This window comes from Nycticebus coucang, chromosome X (assembly GCF_027406575.1).
Source record: "Nycticebus coucang isolate mNycCou1 chromosome X, mNycCou1.pri, whole genome shotgun sequence".
NCBI classification, from domain to species: Eukaryota; Metazoa; Chordata; class Mammalia; order Primates; family Lorisidae; genus Nycticebus; species Nycticebus coucang.
Window position 1 is genome coordinate 125926045 of NC_069804.1, and position 14341 is coordinate 125940385.

Below are 14341 nucleotides of genomic sequence, written 5' to 3' on the forward strand. Positions count from 1 at the left end.
GGCTTCAAGATCTGATCTCACCCCACCAGTTTTAGTTGCCAAATAGGTGTCTGGGATGCTTCCTAAGGGTCTCCACTTAGATTATCTCTCAATAATTATTTAGGAACAATCTAACATTTCAGCTAAAAAAATAATTAATATTAAAAAAAAACTGAAAATACACATGGAGAGGAACCAGCAAAAGAATTCTGGCAACATGCAAAATAAGAACAGACCAACTCCCCTGAGAGATTATAAGGGAGCTACAGCAGAGAATACCACCCATAGAGAAATTATTGAAATGTCAGAAATAGTATTCAAAATATGGATGGCAAATAAGATAAGTGGAATTGAGGACAAGATGGAAATAGAAATAAAAATAATAGTCAAAAATTTTTCTGAAGAAATTAGTGAAATTAAAAATAAAGTCACCAAGGGTATAGACATAATGAGAAAGATATAGCAGAGTTTAAGGAATTGAAAGAAGCATTTAAGGAACTTTAAAACACAGTAGAGAGCCTCTATAATAAAGCAGAACATGGAGAAGAAAAAATTTCTGGAATCAAAGATAAGGCTTTTAAACCAATAAAATCATTCAAAGGGAGGAGAGAGAGAGAACAAAATTAGAATATTCCCTGAGAGAGTAATGGGCTTATTCCAAAATATTGAACATTAAAGTTATAGGGATTCCTCAAGGAGAAGAGGATGATCCTAAAATCACTGAAGCTCAACTTTAAGATATTATGGTGAAGAATTTCCAAAGCATTGCAAGAGAGACAGAAATTCAGGTAGTAGAAAGTTTTAGAACCCCATTAGGACTCAATCCAAGCAAAGCACCTCCTACACGCATTGACTTGACAAAGTCAATACGAAAAAGAAAATCCCAGAAGCAGCCAGGTATAAGAAAAGTCTTACCTAACAAGGGCAAAATATCAGAATGACAGCAGACCTTTCAGCTGAAACTTTTCAAGCCAGAATAGGGTGATTATTGGACTAGAACCTTCTTAAAAAAATTGTAGCCCAGGATCCTGTATCTTGGTAACCTGAATTTAATTTGTGATGGAGAAATCAAATATTTTACTGACGTGCAAATGTTGAGGAAATTTACCATGATAAGACAGGCAATACAGGAAGTGCTCAGACCTATTCTTCATCCTGACCAGCACAATGGTCCTTCAGCAAAGAAACACATCCAGAAATTAAAGAACAAAACCTATCTTCCACAATGGTACAAAGGATAAAACTAAGCACTGGACCCCCACAAAACAAAACAATACTCCATCATACCTATCAATTCTCTCGACAAATATGAATGGCCTGAATTCCCCAGTGAAGAAGCAGAGACTTGCTTACTGGATATAAAAGCTAAAACACAATATCTATTGTCTCCAAGAAATAAACTAACATCTAAGGGGGAAAAAAAAAAAACAAACAAGATTCAGAGCTAAAGGATATAAACCATTATCCAGGCAATGGACATCAGAAAAAGCAGGAGTTGCGTTCTTATTTGCAGATACAATTGGATTTAAACCAACAAAAATAAGAAAAGACAAGAATGGACAGTACTTGCCTGGTCAAGGAAAGCATACAACATGAAGAGATTTCAATCATTAACATTTATATACTCAATCTAAATGCACTTAGATACATAGAAAAAGCCCTAAATGATCTGAACAATACAATATTTTTCAGCTCTATAATAGTAGATTTAAAAACTCCTCTGATAGAACTGGACAGATCTGCCAAATTGAAACTAAACAAAGAAGTAATGGACTTAAACATTACCCTAGAACAAATAGACTTAACAGACATATATCGAACTTTACATCCTAATAAAACTGAGTATACATCCTTCTCATCAATTCATGGATCATCCTGCAAGGTTGATCATATCATAGGGCACAAGCAAAACCTCAGCAAACTTAAAAGAGGAGAAATTATTCCTTGTATCTTCTTGGACCATTACAGAATAAAAGTTGAACTCAACACCAAGAGAAGTCTTCATACCCACAGAAAGTCATGGCAACTAAATAACCTTATACTGAATGAAAGATGGATTAAGGATGAGATTAGGAAATAAATCATTAGATTTCTTGAACAAAACAATAATGAAGCCCATAAGCTATCAAAATCTATGGGAATCTGCAAAGGCAGTACTAAAAGGCAAATTTATAGCATTAGATGCCTTCATCCAGAAAACAGAGCAAGTCAACAACCTAATGGGCCATCTCAAGCACATGGAAAAAGAAGAACAATTCAACCTCAAACCCAACAGAAGAAATAAGCAAAATCAGAGCAGAAGTAAATGAAATCAAGAACACAAGAATCATTTGGAAGATCAACAAAACAAAAAATTGGTTCTTTGTAAAGATTAATAAAATCAATAAACTCTTCACCAAACTAATCAGAAACAGAAAAATGAGATATCTAATAACCTCAATCAGAAACAAAAAGGGGAAATAATAACAGATACCACAGAAATATCAAAGATCATCAATGATTACTACAAAAAGTTGTATGCCCAGAAATTTGTAAATGTAGAGGAAATGGACCAATACCTGGAAGCATCCCACCTTCCTAAACTCAACCAGAAACAATTACAATTTTGAATAGACTTATATAAAGCTCTGATATTGCATCAACAATACAAAATCTTCCAACAAAGAAAAGCCCTGGACCAGAATTCTATGATACCCTCAAAGAGGAAATAGTACCTACATTGCATAACCTATTCCAAAATATGGAGAAGGAATAAATCCTCCCCAACATGTTTTACAAAGCAAATGTCACCTTGATTCCAAAACCAGGAAAGGACATAACAAAAAGGAAAACTATAGGCCAATGCCATTAATGAATAGTGATGCAAAAATACTCAGTAAGATCCTAGCAAAAACAGTACAGTAACACATGAAAAAAATTATACATCATGATCAAGTCAGTTTTATCCCAAGGATGCAAGATGGGTTTAATATACATAGATCCACACATGTAATTCATCACATAAATAAAATAAAAAACAAAGACCCAATGATTCTCTCAATTGATGCAGAGAAGAAGGCCTTTGATGAAATTCAGCATCTTTTTCTGACACGTAAGAACACTTAAGAAAATAGGCATAGATTGGATATTTCTTTTTTTTTTTTTTTTGTAGAGACAGAGTTTCACTTTATCGCCCTCGGTAGAGTGCCGTGGCGTCACACAGCTCACAGCAACCTCCAACTCCTGAACCTAGGCGATTCTCCTGCCTCAGCCTCCCGAGTAGCTGGGACTACAGGCACCCGCCACAACGCCCGGCTTTTTTTTTTTTGTTGCAGTTTGGCCGGGGCCGGGTTTGAACCCGCTACCCTCGGTATATGGGGCCGGCACCCTGCTCACTGAGCCACAGGGGCCACCCGTAGATTGGATATTTCTTAAACTGATAGAGGCCATATACAACAAACACACAGCCAATATCATACTGAATAGAGTAAAACTGAAAGTATTTCCACTTAGAACTGGAACTAGAAAAAGATGCCCACTATTGCCACTATTATATAACTTAGTGATAGAAATCGTAGTCATTGCAATCAGGCAAGAGAAGGAAATAAAGGATATTCAAATGGAGACAGAGGAGAGTTAACACTCTGACTCTTCACTGACAGCATGATCTGATGCCTGGAAAACCACAGGGATTCAACTACAAAGTATTTAGAAGTGATCAAGAAACATAGTAACCTCTCAGGGTATAAAATCAATGTCTACAAATCAGTAGCCTTCATATATGCCAATCAGAAAAAAATCTGAGCATAAAATCAAAGACACAATACCTGTCACAGTAGCTGTAAAGAAGATGAAATATCTGGGAATATACCTAACAAAGGATGTAAAAGACCTTTATAAGGAGAATGATAAAATACAGAGAAAAGTAATAGCAGAAGACATTAACAAATGGAAGAACATACAATGCTTGTGGCTGGGAAGAATCAACATTGTGAAAATGTCTACACTACCCAAAGGAATCTACAGATCTAATGTGGTCCCCATCAAAGTACTAACTTCAAACTTTGAAGAACTTGAAAAAATAGTAATTTGTTTCATATGGAACCACAAAAAAAATTCAAATAGTCAATAAAATTTTAAAAAATGAAAACGAATCTGGAGGCATAACATTACCAGACTTCAGGCTATAGTAAAAGTCTCCAATGATCAAAACAGCATGGTACTGTCTCAAAAATGGAGATATAGATCTATGGAATAGAATAGAGAACCTACAAGATAAGCCCAGCCACATATTTCCATCTGATCTTTGATAAACCAAACAAAAGCATGTGCTGGTGAAAAGAATCCCTATTAATAAATGGTGGTGGGAGAATTGCTTAGCTACATGTAGAAGACTGAAATTGGACTCATACTTCTCACTATTGACAAAAATTGACTCTTGCTGAATAAAAGATTTAAATTTAAGACATAAAACATACAAAATCAGCCTGGGAAGAGATTTCATGATAATACCACTCTGGCAATAGCAGCAACATCATAAAAAAAACATAAAATAGGGTGGCACCTGTGGCTCAGTCGGTAAGGTGCCGGCCCCATATACCGAGGGTGGAGGGTTCAAACCCGGCCCCGGCTGAACTGCAACAACAAAAAAAAATAGCCGGGTGTTGTGGTGGGCACCTGTAGTCCCAGCTACTTGGGAGGCTGAGGCAAGAGAATCGCTTAAGCCCAGGAGGTTGCTGTGAGCTATGTGATGCCATGGCACTCTACCTAGGGCCATAAAGTGAAACTCTGTCTCTACAAAAAAATAAAAATAATAAAAATAAAAAACATAAAATAAAATAAATGGGACAGGATCAAGCTAAAAAGCCTCTGCACAGCTAAGGTGGGCCAATATTAAAACAAACAGACAGCCTGCAGAATGGGAGAAGATATTTACATGCTATGAATCTGACAAAGGGCTGATAACTAGAATCTATAGAGAACTCAAACTAATAAACAAGAAAACAGCATATAACCCCATTTATAAGTGGACAAGAGATTTGAACAGAAACTTCTCTGAAGATGACAGATGAATAGCCAACAAACACACAAAAATGGTTATTGTCAGTAATCATCAGAGAAATGCAAATGAAAACCACTCTGAGATATCACCTAACCACAGTGAGATTAGCCCACATCACAAAATCCTGAACCTGCAGATGCTGGCATGGATTTGGAGAGAAGGGAACACTTATGCACTGTTGGTGGGATTGCAAACTAATATCACTTCTATGGAAAGAAGTATAGAGAATTCTCAAAGAACTAAAAGTTGATCTTCCATTTGACACTGCAATACCATACTAGGTATCTACCCAGAAGAACAAAAATCATTTTACCTCAAGGACATTTGAACCAGAATGTACACTGCTGCTCAATTCACAATTGCCTAGACATGGAATAAACCCAAGTGCCTGCCAAACCATGAATGGATTAACAAACTGTAGTATATGTATACCATGGAGTGCTATTAAATCATAAAAAGATGGAGACTTTACATATTTTGTGCTTTTTTTTTTTTTTTTGTAGAGACAGAGTCTCACTTTATGGCCCTTGGTAGAGTGCTGTGGCCTTACACAGCTCACAGCAACCTCCAACTCCTGGGCTTGAGCGATTCTCTTGCCTCAGCCTCCCGAGTAGCTGGGACTACAGGCGCCCGCCACAATGCCTAGCTATTTTTTGGTTGCAGTTTGGCCGGGGCCGGGCCTGAACCCGCCACCCTCGGTATATGGGGCCGCCGTCTTACTGACTGAGCCATAGGCGCCGCCCTGGATGGAGTTGAAACTCATTCTTCTTAGTAAAAATGAGTTGTTGTTTTTTTTTTTCAAAAATGGAAAATGAGTTGTTTTTTTTTTTTTCAAAAATGGAAAAAAATATATCCAATGTATTAAATACTAGTATGAAACCAATATATAAACAACTACAAGCACACATGAAATAAAAACACAAGTATAGTCTGGTGAGAGTGAGGAGAGAGAAGCAAAAGGGGATGGGGGAGGAGGGAGATTGATTGGCAAGATCTCACCTAATGTAAACAATGTGAAGGTATTCAGCATGCTCCCTGGGTGCAGGGCTCAGCTACAACTTTAATTTTACCATAGAAATGAAAGCAATGTAACCTAAACATTTGTGCCTTTTTATTAATCTGAAGTAAAAAAAAAAATAAAAAGGAATACTATCCTCATAATTATGGGAAAAGTTTTAAATATGTTAGATTTACCCAGTACATTTTATTGAAAATTGAAGAAATGATTTGATTTAAAAGAAAGGGTACCCAGTTATGTGTGGAGATTAAATTGAGAAATCTGTTCAGCTCTTTAGTAGTGCATATAACATATCACCCTATTTATTGGTGGCAAATTCTGTAGAAGTAACCAGTAAGATTAGAGAAGAATGGACTGGGAACCCTTTCCCAAAGAGTGGAATTATCCCTGCTAATGTCTTACTTTTAGATAATGAAATGTAAATAATTCGATTTTGTAGCCTTTGGGTATAATCAAGTGACAAGCGCTTGCTCAATAAATATTTAACATTTCATGAGCATAGACATAGAAGGCAATTTCCAGGCTTTTGATAATTAACATAGAAGGCAATTTCCAGGCTTTTGATAATTAACCCAAAGGGGAAAATACATCCATAGAGATTTTAATGAAAATATGATTTTCCTAACAATGTGCAGATAGTTAATCCAATTCTAGCCAATAGTAATTCTAGATTTTATTAGAGTTGATGGGTTTTCCTTTCATCGAATGTTTTTGACCCAAAATATTTTAAAAAGTACTTAAATTTAAGTAATGGTGAGCTAGGTAATTCAACTAATCCTCCTACTGAGGATAACTACAGTAGCTGATTAAAAAGTAAGTCATCTTCTTAGAACTATTTGTGATCTAACAACACTGCAGAGAATTACTGTGTTAGGATGTGGGATAGCACGGAAAAATTGCAGATGGATGGAAATAAGAAGCCATTTTTCTCTTATGGCAGGATTGGTAAACTATGTAGTACAAGTCCAGCCTATGTCCTGTTTTTTTGTAAATAAACTTTTGGGTGGCACCCAAGGGTAGCAGGTTCAAACCTGGCCTTGGCCAAACTGCAACAACAACGAAAAAAAGTAAATAAACTTTTATTGTAACACGGCCACACCCATTTGTTTAGTTATTGCGCTTGGCTATTTTCCTACTTCAACCACAGAGTTAAGTAGGTACAACAGAGACTTTATGGCCTTTAAAGCTTAAAATATTTACTCATTGAACATTTGGGTGTTAAGTGAATCCAGAGCAGGCAATTGAGAGTCTTAGATGCTGAGTTGTACTGTGAATGACTTTCAGGTTTATGGAGATAAGATTTGGAGTCTATCACTCACCAGTGGATAGGTAGGCCATCTCCTTTCCTAAAATTAGATTGAGATGATATCAATCCACAAGTACTAATAGGCATTCAGCAGAAGAAAATATATATTCTTTCTGGTAAATGATTATTTCTGCAAACAATTGTACAAATACAATGCAGAGCCAAAAATTTAAAATAATCATGTACAAAAGACAACAAGGCTACAGGAACAAAAATCAGCAGAGCAACAAACAATAGAAACAGACTAAAATGGGCTCCAGAGACATACATTAAAATCTATCCAAGTGATTTAGTATTAGTGGAAATTCTTCATATTGCCAATTCATTGAATTTCTTTCAAAGTTTTTTTTTTTTTTTTTTTAACCACCTAGTGGAATGGTTAACAAATGGCTAGGAAGAGGAAACAGTGCATTCTTCAGTGTATTTTAATACATTGAATCATTGTCTATCTCATATCAATTCAACTGACTCTGTTCTATTTCTGTATTCTCAGAGGCATGGAAGGTATATACTTTATCAAATTAACATGAGCCAAGGGGGTTGTTTCCTCTACTCTACTTATTGAAGCACCATGAAGTATCCAGTCTCTAAATGAGAATGACTCTTTGCAGTTTCCAATGGCTGATCTATTAGCTCAGGTTTCTGATGGGCCAATAAGATCAATCATTGAGTTTAAGTAGATAATCAAAAATGAACTTTTATTCACACCGAATAAATGCAGCTATGTGAAGTGAAAATGCTAGTTGAAGTTGAAAAATAAAGAAAATTTCTAAAAGAAACATCATATTGGCTTGACAAGAAAGAAATGGGATTATCTAAAAATCACATAGTGTAAAGACTAAATTGTTCTAAAGTGGTTTGAACTTCCCTCTAAATTTATCAGAGGGAAGTGAAAAGAGACAAATATAGCTCTGAAAAGATACTTATAGTGATAACTTGCCATAATGGGGTACGAGGCAGTTGTTAGCATAAGCCTTAGGTGCCAAGCAAGGTGAATACATCAGACTTATGTCAAAGTAATACGGCCCCTGACTAAAGGAGACATTTTGCAAGCATGAGGCATATCATCATAGTTTTTCTGAATTTTACGTTTTTTGTCTCTCATTTGGCACACCAATAGTTCTGACCTTTTAAAGTCATCCTTTACTGAGCCAGAGAAGTGAAATACCAGTCAAATTTTTGAGGAGGAATGGAGAGGAAAGCAAATGCTTTGCAGATGCAGCTCCTTCTTTGACAACAGGTATTCTATTTTAGCCTTACTAAACAACTTAGGCCAATTTTTAAGCCTATAAACCAGAGGAAGTTGCCAAGTATTGTCCTTTTTTTCCACAGATGCATGTTGCTTTCTAGATCCCTCCAATATTAATTTTATGTTAAAGACTTTACATACTTAAAAAGGATGTGTAATCTAAAAGTGGAAATTATTTGTTATACATTCAATTGTTTAAATCATCTTAAACTAATACTTGAAGGTCCTGGTGTTTACCAGTTTGGGCCTGACCTACATTTTTAAAACATCCTTCACTATTTTTGCAACTTTTTCTAAAAATGCGCTTTTTCTTACTGCTTCCTGAGAATACATCTAAGTTATCCTTGTTATTGACTTAGATGGTCATTTCTTTATGTTTTAACTGATCCTTTTGCTTTACACTTGGGATGGTAAGTACTATGATCATTCTGCTATTGCCTTGTTGATAGTATCACTCTAATGTACCTTGATCTTTGTGTTTCAGTGAATATTCTGGTTAATGTTTATCCTTGTAGTAGTCCCTCTACCTTATAATGAAGAGAACATCTTATCCTTAACATAAATATTACCGTCAATATGAGAGACATAGAGGATAGTGTCTTAAGTGTTTGGTTTCTGGGAGACTGCCCAGGTTCAAATCCCAGTACCAGGATGTATCAGCTGTGTGACCTCAGGCAATTTATTTTAGTAAGTTGATGGGCAGTTGGATTGTTTTCAGTTTTTGGCTGTCATGGCAAAAAAATAAATTTTGAGCATTTGCATAAAATCCTGATTTCCATTCATCTTCTTAAATTGACAAATAATAATTATATATTTGTGATATAAAATATAATGTTTTGATGCATGTATTAATTTTGAAATAGCTAAATCTAGCTATTTAATATATGTATTATCTCACTTATATTTTTGTGGTGAAAATACTTGAAATCTACTTACTGTCTTAGCAATTTTCAAGTGTACAATGTAGTGTTATTAATTACATAGTATAGTCATCATGATTTACAATACATCTCTTGAACTTATTCCTCTTATCTTACTGACAGTTTGTGTCTTTTGACCAACATCTCCCAATCCTACCAACCCCAACCTCTGGTAACCTGATAACCATCATTTTACTCTTTTTCTATGAGTTCAATTTTTTTAGATTCCATACACAAGTGAGATGATATGGTATTTGCCTTTGAATATTTGGTTTATTTCATTTAGCCTAACGTACTCCTGATTCATCCATGTTGTTGCAAATGACAATATTTCCTTCTTTTCTTATTTCTGAATAGTATTCCACTATGTGTATATGTATATATATATATATATATCATATTTTCATTATGTTAAGTAAAATAAGCCAGGCAGAGACAGACAGATATCACATGATCTCACTTACCTGTAGAATCTAAAAGAATCAACCTCATAGAAGTAGAGAGTAAGTGGTGTTTACCAGAGATAGATAGAATAAGCCTAAGGAATCTTTTGTACAAAGGAATCTTTTGTACAACGTGGTGACTATATTTAATAGCAACGTATTGTATTCTTGAAAACTGATGAGAGCAAAAAATGTGTGTAAAGTAATGCATATGTTAATTAGCTCAGTTTAGTCATTCCACAATGTACAGTTGACCCTTGAACAACATGAGTTTGAACTTCGTGAGTCCACTTATATGCAGCTTTTTTTTTTAACCAAACATGGATTGAAACTACAGTATTTGAGGAGATGTGAAATCTGCGTACACAGAGGGCTACTAACTTTTTGTATACCCAGGTTCCATAGGGCTCACTACAGGACTTGAGTATGCATAAATTTGGTTATATATGGGCAGTCCTGGAACAAATCCCCATGTATATTGAGGGACAACTATATACATATTTCAAAATGACATATACATTACATTTTAATGTGGTAAGTATATACAATTTTTATTTGTCAATTAAAACATTTTTTAAGTGCTTCAAAAAATGCCTAATGTAAAATATCCATACTCAATATCATACTAGATAGTAAAAGACTGAAAGTGTTCCCCTAAGATTAAGAACAAGACAAAGATGCTTATTTTTACTTCTATTCAACATTGTACTGGAAGTTCTAACCAGTGCAATTAAGCATGAAAAAAATAAAACGCATTTAAATGTGAAAAAAAGAGGTAAAATTATCTCTATTCATAGACTGCCTGGTCCTATTTATAGAAAATTGTAAAGGATCCACAAAAACAATTAGTGCTAATAAATGCATATAGCAAAATTGCAGGATACAAGATGAATGTGCAAAACTCAGTTTTGTTTTTATATATCAGCAATGAATAATCTTAAAAAGAAATTAAGAAAATTCCAAGTGTAATAGCATCCAAAAGTTTAAAATACATAAAAATAAATTTAACTAAGGAGGGAAAACATATATATATGTATACATATATATACACACATATATATACCCAAACCCACAAAACATTGCTTAAAGTAATTAAAGCAGATCTAAATAAATGGGAAGTCATTCCATTTACATGGTTTGGAAAACTAAATGCTACTGTGATGACAGTACTTTTTTCTTCTTCTTTTTTTTTTCTTCCTCAGTATTAAAATCTTGTGATGGTAGTACTTTTTAAAGCACCCTACAGATTCAGTGGAACTCATAGCTATGAAAAACTATGACCTTTTTGCAAAAATGGATAAGGTGGTCCGAAAATTCATGTGGAATTACAAAGGACTCTGAATAGCCAAATTAATCTTGAAAAAGTACAAAGTCGGAAGACTCAGAGAACTAACATGTCCCAATTTCATAGCATACTACTGAGGTCTTATAATTAAACCAATGTGGTACTGGCATAAAGACAGATTTACAAAACTATGGAATAGAACTGAGAGTCCATAAATATATCAATGATTAATTAAATTTTTGACAAGGGTATCATAGCTATTCAACAGGGAAAGAAAAGTCCTTCTGACAAATTGTGCTGGGACAACTACATAGCTATAGGCAAAATAATGAATTTTAGCTCTACCTCATATCATATACAAAACTAAACTTAACATGGATTAACCACCTAAATTTAAGAGTTTACACTGTATAATTCTTGGAAGAACACATACTGATCAATCTTCTTGACCTGGGATTTGGCAGTGGTTTCCTAGATAAATACCAAAACCACACCAACAGAAAAAAAAAATGAGTATTCTGAACTTCATTAAAATTAAACATTTTTTGCATCAAATCACACTATAAAGAGAGTGAAAAGACAACCCACAGGATAGAATAAAGTGTTTGCAAATCATATATCTCATCTGAATCCAATATTCAGAATATATGATATGTTATACATGTATATATATATATATATCTCCCATATATAGAGAACATATTATATGTATCCCATATATAGAAAAATAAATGTCTTATATGTGTGTGTATATCTACATATATATATACACATATATTTCAGAGACAATATGTTACTACAAATGACTAACAAGAAAATGGGAAGATACTCAGAATCACTAATCATTAGGAAAATGAAAATAAATCTAAACCACAATGAGATAGCACTTCATATGCACTAGGATGACTACAATCAAAAACACATAAAATAATAAATGTTGCTGAGGAGCTAGAGAAATTGGCATTTTCACAAATGACTAGTGGGAACGTAAAATCATGCAACTCTTTGAGAAACAGTTTGTGGGTTCCTTAAAAAGCTATATGAAATTATCATATAACCCAGCAATTATGTATACCCAAAGAATTTAAAACAGATGTATGTTCAAACCAATATTTGTCCAAAAATTTATATAGCTGCACTACTCATAACAGCCCAAAGATGGAAAAAACCCAAATGCCCAACAGCTGATGAATGGATAAGGAAAATGTGGTACATTCATACAATGGAATATCACTCAGCTATAAAAAGGAATAAAGTACTGATACTTGTTACAATGGGGATGAATCATAAAAACACTGTGCTGAGTGAAAGAAGCTAGAAATAAAAGAACATATATTGTATGTATGCATTTATGTGAAATATCCAGAATAAGCAAATTCTTAAAAACAGAAAGTAGATGAGTAGTAGCCAGGAGCTGGGAGAATCACTATTTAATGGATATGAGGTTTCCTTTTGGGGTGATAAAAATGTTCCTGAACTACTCACAATGACTACAATATTATGAATTTTCTAAATTCCACTGAATTGTATACTTTAAAATGGTTTAAATGGTAATGCATATCTTACTATAATAATAAAACAAAGCAAAAAAAGTCAATTTTACCTAATGTGCTTATATTCTTTAAATATTCATATTCCAGATCTTATGTGTATTTACTGACATGTAAGGTTGATCCCATGTGAGGTAATCTTCCATTACTGAAAATGGAACATGAGTCATTATAATCTGTAAATGGTACCCTTTGAATATTCCTAGACTTCAAGTGCTCATTCTGCCTCTCTTTGGAACACATTCATTGTTTCTGGGAAAATCCTCCACTGAGGATCTGTTATGATAGTTACAGGTTATGCATGATACTTTTCTTCACTGACTCCTTAAGACTGCTTTTCGATATGTTACTAGAATTCTTTCTGCAGTAGGTCCTTGGTCTTAGGAATTCAAAGAATGAACCCATGGACCACAGATCAGTGGTAAGATAGGATTTATTAAACAGAAAGGAATGAAGAAGTAATAAAAAGCACCAAAGCTTCTGGCAGAGGGAAAGACCCAACTGGGAAGTCTCCATGGGTCTTTTGTCTAGGGGTATAAGATCTTGAGAATTACATTTGGCCATGACTTGGTAGATGGGAGATACCATTTTGATATTAATGAGCATATTAACTATGAATGAATGCCACCCCTCCAAAGAGGGCCCACAGATTACCTGAAATTTCTCAGGCCTAGGAAATGGGGGTCCCCTATCCAGCTCTGAATGAAGGAACCCTGTGTCCATTCAAATTCAAGATTCTGGCTTCAAATTTATTGGTTGCGGCCACCAAGGGTGCTGTTGGTATTCTCTCTCTCTCTCTCTCTTTTTTTGTTGTTGTTGTTGCAGTTTAGCCAGGGCCGAGTTCGAACCTGCCACCCTCAATATATGGGGCTGGCGCCCGACTCACGGAACCACAGAAGAATCCATTTCAAGACGTCTCAGTTTCGTTTACTCCTAGAGCATCCGTAACTATTCCCTGATGCTTGTGTACCCTTTTGCCCATCATTGGTGGACACTAAGATCACTGTGAACACTCCCCCCTTGTCTCTCTCTACTCTGAAGCCATAGGCTGAAACTTTCATGCCTTTAGTCTTTATTCAAAAATAATATTTTTTGTCTTCCCTTATCTGACCTGGCAATGGGTGCTTTGTATTGGTAGGCCCATTTTTAAAATATCTTATGATTATTTCACAATATCTGAGTATGGCATAAATTGTACTTTAGCATGTTAAACTACTTGACTCCTCTTTTGTTTTTCTCTTAAGTCTTTGCCAAAACTCTGAGCCCACAGGAAAAGTCACATTTAACATACTACTTTGGTAATAAATATCCTTTGTTGATATTTCTTTTCTCCCCAAATTTGTCTTTTTTTGTTATGTGTATCTGTTTTAACTTTTGCTCAGCTTCCCTTATCTTGCATTTTTACAATCGTTCTTCTTCCTAGCAAATTAAGAAACTTCCCTTAGACTAGGAGCAGTGGCTCATACCTATAGTACCAGCATTGTGGAAGGCAGACATGGAAGGATCACTTGAAACTTGACCCCAGGAGTTTGAGGCTACAGTGAGCTACC